Consider the following 6000-nt stretch of genomic DNA (forward strand, 5'->3'; position numbering starts at 1 on the left):
TTGCCATTGTTCTAGTGAGAGGAGGCTTCCTGAATTCAGCTATATAAAGTTTTAATGAGTGACCTATTTGTGAGACTCCTTTCCACATTGGCAAACAGTGTGGATGGGAGGCAGCTCCTCCTGCTCTCTGCCCTGCAGGCCTCCCCTCCTCCCCATCCCCTCTCCATGGGGCCTAACTGAGGCAGTGAGAGCCTGACCCAAACTCACCAGCTGAGAAATACAGCAGCTGGACGTGGGTGTTTCTGCACCTTGCTGTATCTACACCAAAACAAACAGGGGCCTCGTGGTGAAACTGGTGGTGTGTGCTGTCTGTCCCGGCTGATGAGAAACTTCTCAGGTCCAATGCAAACATCTCTTGCTGAATGCTGGGGCCCACACTGTTGTTGACATAGCGATAAAATCGCGTTTGCACCATACACCGTCTTTTCTTTCACTGCTTGTGAAAGGTGAGGTGCGTCCAAGCACCAAAAAAGCTGTGGGTTGGGATCTGGTGTGTCACGCTTCACAAGGAGGGATCCCAGTGTTGGTCTGGATGGAGCATAACATGCTCTGCTTCCTCCTCCTCTATCTGCTGTTTTCAGGTTTGGGGTTTTTTCTTTAAACACAAACTCTGGATTAATTTATCCATAAAAAGAAAAGACAATTCCTTGAAATAATACCTTTTTCATGCTGATGTTATTGAGGCATACTGTATTCCTGAAAATGGGATTAAGAACTAGAACTGGGGGAGAAGCCTGGAATCCAAAGCAAAATAATGAGTGATGGAAAAAGTGAAGATGTAACTTTGCACATTCTTTGAAATCCATATGAGTTCATAGTACACAAGACAATATTGTAACATTTTTTAGTGAATAATCCAATAATAAATTAATCATATGGTATTCCAGTAAATACTGGAAAAAAAAGGATTATTGCTCAAGGTTATGAGGCCAGGTATTTTTTATGAAAATAGTGCTGAGTTAACTTCCACAGAAAATTCTGGTTAGATTTGTTCCTCAGACAGTTAGCAATGACTTTTTGAAGAAAATGCTACCAGTTAACTTTAAATACTTAACTTTTGCTCAAACAGAAAGGAATTCATGGTCTGTACTGATGACAACTTAGTCCTCCATCCCTGACAGACTTGTAAGATATTCATACTGCTAGAGTGAAGATGAAATATGTACATTACATATGTTGTAAAAGGAGGATAAGGAGGCATCAATTAACATCTGGTTTCACCTGAGGCAGATGTGGGTTTCACATCTTGGATTTGGTTCCATTAAATGTTCACATACAGGCTTTGTGAGAGACCAGATGCATAGGGTGATTGCAAGCAGAGTACATCTTTCATGTCTACATACCTTAAAATGCAACATTTAATGCTGTATGCAAGGAGAGGGGCAAAACCATTCATGTTTGTCTTGAAGTTGTACTTGGAAAGTGAAAATGCCCATTTCGAGTCTGCAGCGTTGCTCCGTTTTCCATGGTTTTCCAGCAAGCTGCTCTGTAAGCCCATCTACATCCCCAGTATTTCATCTGCTATTTCTCCACAGTAAGTCATAAAAGCTGCAAGAGTGAAATCCAGTGTCCTTGAAATGCCCAAATTTGGCTGCAGCAGGGTTCAAAGTTTGTGTAAGTATCTTCATCCTGGAACTTGAATTCGAACATTGGTTTATTCAGCATGTTGGGTAGTTTATTTGTATGCGTCTCAAAACCACCGCATAGTTTGGCATGGGAAGGGAACAGCAGCCAACTGGCATGTAAGGAGTGAGGTCAGATGGAAAAACGGTGAGGAAGCTGGCACAATACCTGCCTGCCACTGGTTTTGCTCCAGCTGATACTAATGCCCCGTGCCATCAGGAGCTCTGAAGTCACCCACAAGTCAAACAACGTTAAAGAAACATTGTAGATATTTATATAACACTGTAAACATGAATCAGTTTTTGGTAATAGAATGTGCTTTATCAACGGAAATGGAAATCCAGATTTGGGGGAAAGGAGACTGGTGGGTGGTGGGCTGTTTCTGGGGATGGGGTGAAGAGGAGTCTTTTCTTTCAGAAGAGTGAAATTCTTTCCTCTGGAAGGTCCCCACCAGGTGTTTTGGTGAAGTCCTGTGGAGGAATGAGCAGTAATAAAAAGTTGAGATTCAGTGAACAAACCAGGAGGCAAGGATAGATTTATGTCCTTGGCAGCTCAGGCCAGTCTCCATATGTTGTTAGCATTAGATGGCGAGAGAAATTAACTGTATCATACACTTTTGCACAGCCTGCATGTTAAGCCTCTCCTGTTTGAAAATGATTTAATACAAATGGAAAAGATACAATGAGAATTTTTCTCAAGTGAGAACAGATGACAAAGTTTTCAGGCTCTGGGAGTCAGAGGGAGACTTCTCCATGGCCAGGAAAGAGGTGGGACAAGGACCTCTCAGGCACCATATCACCACTTTCTACAGCAGGAGTGTCTAAATCCTCCAACAATGTGCATTGTGTCGCATGAGCTTACTTTTGGAGCTAGCCATCCTCCTTTTCTTTGTTGTGCTTTGAAGCTGAAAGTATTGTGGGCATAAAGTTCCGTGACAGACATGGTCACTTTTCCTGATGACACTTAATTCACTAAGCTGCATTTGCCAGTTCCTGCTTCAGGAAGGCTTGGGGAGTATGATGTGGCACTGTTGAGTGTCTTGGTGGTCTTCCTTTCTTATATCTCAGGAAATGTAGGACCTTATTATCAAATTTTGTGGTGTTTAATTTGCCGTCAGACCATTTGTCTGTCTCCACCTCTTCCTGGGCTGCAGTGCCAGTGAGCAAAGGAGCTGTAACAGACATTGGTGGGACCTGGAGGTATCCTGCCTGGAGTCCAGAGCCTCCAAATAAAGCAGGGAGGATGCATTTAAAACAATTAGTTCAGGAACTCTGCAGTTTATTTAATTGATTGAAGATGTGGTCTGACTTGAGTTCCTTAAAAGCCTTAGTTACAATTCTCTTCTTTTAAGATGTGAGCCTTTTCAAGGCTCTGAAACAAGCTCCACCTCCCATTTTGTCCAGAAATTGTGTCACTAAAACACCTGCCAGGGGAAGCTGCAATTCTCATTTTACCTGCAGGGGATTTTTTTAATCCGTATCCATTCGTAGCATGACAGTTATGCCATGCTAAAACAGCACCCCCAAGTGACAAGATGTCTGGGGCTATTTCCCCAGTCCCTGATGATGGCTTTTTTCATACCCAATAAAAATTTATTAGGTCTCTGAAGTAGCAGCATCATTAATGAATTATTTACTGGTTTGCTTTACCTCCCAGCAGAGTGCCCTAACTGATAGGCCTTAAAGTAATTTCCCTCTCTCTTTGTTCAATGTATACTTAAGTAATTACTTTATACAAAAGAGTGGAACTGCTCCAGGAGCAGAGCTTGGCAGAACAGGGCTGCTTTGTCAGGGCAGGCAGGATCCTCTCCCATGAGATGACTGCTAAGGATTCCACATCCTGAACTAGTATCTCCCAAATCCAGCATGCCAGCTGTTGAATAAAAGCACTACTGCCTTCATTTTGCAGATAATGCTGAAGCTCAAGCTGCTTGAGAATTTCATGTGCCCCAAAACAGTTTGATTTGTTTCAGTGTCATTAAGGACACTGCTTTTCAAGTCCCATTCTGCTTTGGAAAAATGCCTTTTACTTTCTTTCAGTGGTTTATTTTCAAGACTTCAGTAAAATGAAAAAAAACCTCAAGGAATTTGTTGACACATCTACAGCTTGCTGGGCCTTGCAGAGAAAAGGCAGCAAGGGAAGGGCAGCTGCAGTTTGATCCCTGCAGGGCAAGGAGATAAGTGCATTTTCTGTCTGCTGCAAGGTGATGAATTTCAGTTCATCTGGAAAATGGTCGTGGCTGTAGGATCTCAGCTCAGCTCTGACCTTCTGGGCGGTTCCTATCATCGCAGAGCCCGGGGGTTTGGTTTGGTTTGTAATCACTTTTGCACTGCCTTATGCTCAGTAAACATTTTGAAAGCTGACTGCAGCTCTAACTACTAGAGACTTTATTTTCCAGTGTAATCTGAGATCTGAGGCATGTTTTGCAGAAGGGTTGAGCTGTGGGCACTCATGAAATATACAGCAGAGGCTGCCATCGCTCATGCCTGTGTTCCTAATTGCTGTCAAACCTGGTAGCAACTAAATCACTTTATAGCCTCTGCAAATAAGAACAACTGAAATACCAGGCCTACCTAACGTTGTGGTATGACTGCAAATAAACTGCAGTGTCTGGGTGATTTTGGGGTGGATTATCTGACTGATCAAAATTTGTAAGGTGTAGTCTACAGTACAGAGTCTGAGTTTCTCAGCAGCAAGTCATCAAAAGAATTGAATGATTGGCCAGGAAGTTAATTGTTTACACTAAAACAGCTTTCTTTCAAGACTTTGGGTGTGGATGAAGCATAATATTTATTTAAAGATGGAGATAAAACTTTACCATTCTCACATAATCTTGTATGTTCATCTCTGGTGTAAATACCTTCTTATCCCTAATGCCTCTGACTGCTCTAATTGTGTATTGCACTATTTATACAACCAGGAAGAGACAAGTGAAAAAGAAATTCCTGTATGTCTTTTAGGGGTACACAAAAGCATCTAAATCAGGGAATCAGAAACTTTTTTTTTTTTTTCACATGGATTTTGTAGGTTTTAGCAAAGAAAGAGACTTCTAAGCAGACATGTTTTCTTCTAGCCCCATAATTTCTAGCAGTTATGATGCAGTTTATGCCTAGAGAAGATCAATCTAGACTTTTGCTTCATCTTTGTAATAACAGTACAGCAGAGAGTTGTGGGTTTGGTACTTCATCCTTCGCCTCTTTGGGCTGCAGGCAGGGGCTCTGAGCTGCAGCAGCCCTGTGAGCAGTGAATGGCACAGTGATTCCTGCAGTGAGGAGGTGCTGAGCAGGCCAGTCCCAACACGACCTATTTCTCCCTTACCAAGGATTCCAAACTTGTTGACTGGGAACACCCTACTTGCCAGAACAAGATCTTTTTACACACAGCAAGAACAATCTCCTGTTGTCTCTGGGGAGAAAATGGTGCCAATAAAAGATGAAAACCCCATGCCAACACGGTGATGCATAAAACTATGTTAACTGCTTCACCACTATATTTAACTATGAGGTAAAAGCCTCTGAGAGAGGTGTTTTTTGGTCTAACAAATCCAAATAAATTGAATGTAGTAATTACACTGAAAACCCCCAAATTTTATATTCACAACTCTGTAACTATGCAACTGAATATTACCATGTTTTTGTCTGTTTGTTCTTGTGCCCTGGCTGAGTGTCTGTATGGTGGGGCAGGAGCAAATGTTCAACTGTCCCCTGCTGCCTTCCCAACTTTGTGAGGCTACTGTCAGAAGTGAAGCATTCATATTTTTGTTCTCCACTTCTGGAAAGAAGATGCAGTAGCACACTTCAGTTTTTCAGGGAATGTGCCAGTTTTTGTGCCTCCTCTCATGCTGCTTCTTCCCTCTGCGGAAATAGACCAGCCCAGCTTTGTATGAGCAACAGCTCCCTGAGGGTACCTGTTTGGTATAGCTAGGAATTTTTAGGAAGTGGAAGGAGACTGGGGATGGGTCTTATCTAAGACATGCAGTGACTTGAAAACTGTGGAAGCTGGTCTGATATTTCTGATTCCTTCTTCTCAGCTTTATGCCCTGACAATGAGCCTGAAGAACAGAGTTTTTTCTGCCCCCAACTCCTCTTCCTTCTCCAGCTCACACTCTTGATTGCCTGTCCTGCCAGGTAAGGTGCCCAGGGAGAAGGGCAAGTAACTTCCAGTGGCAAGGTACTTCTTTTCACCATGGGCTCCTTATGTAAGCTTTGTAGGTGAAGCCTGAACCGCTTCCTCCAGAGACCTCCACAGAATCACAGAATATTCTGTATTGGAAGTGACCCACAAGGATCCCTGAGACCAACCCTTCAGTGAATGGCCCATGCAGGGATTGAACCCACAACCTTGGCATGATTAGCACCATGCTCTGACCAGCTGAAC

This window comes from Chamaea fasciata, unplaced genomic scaffold, assembly GCF_029207755.1.
Source record: "Chamaea fasciata isolate MVZ Bird 193981 ecotype frontalis unplaced genomic scaffold, bChaFas1.0.hap1 SCAF_2, whole genome shotgun sequence".
NCBI lineage: Eukaryota > Metazoa > Chordata > Aves > Passeriformes > Sylviidae > Chamaea > Chamaea fasciata.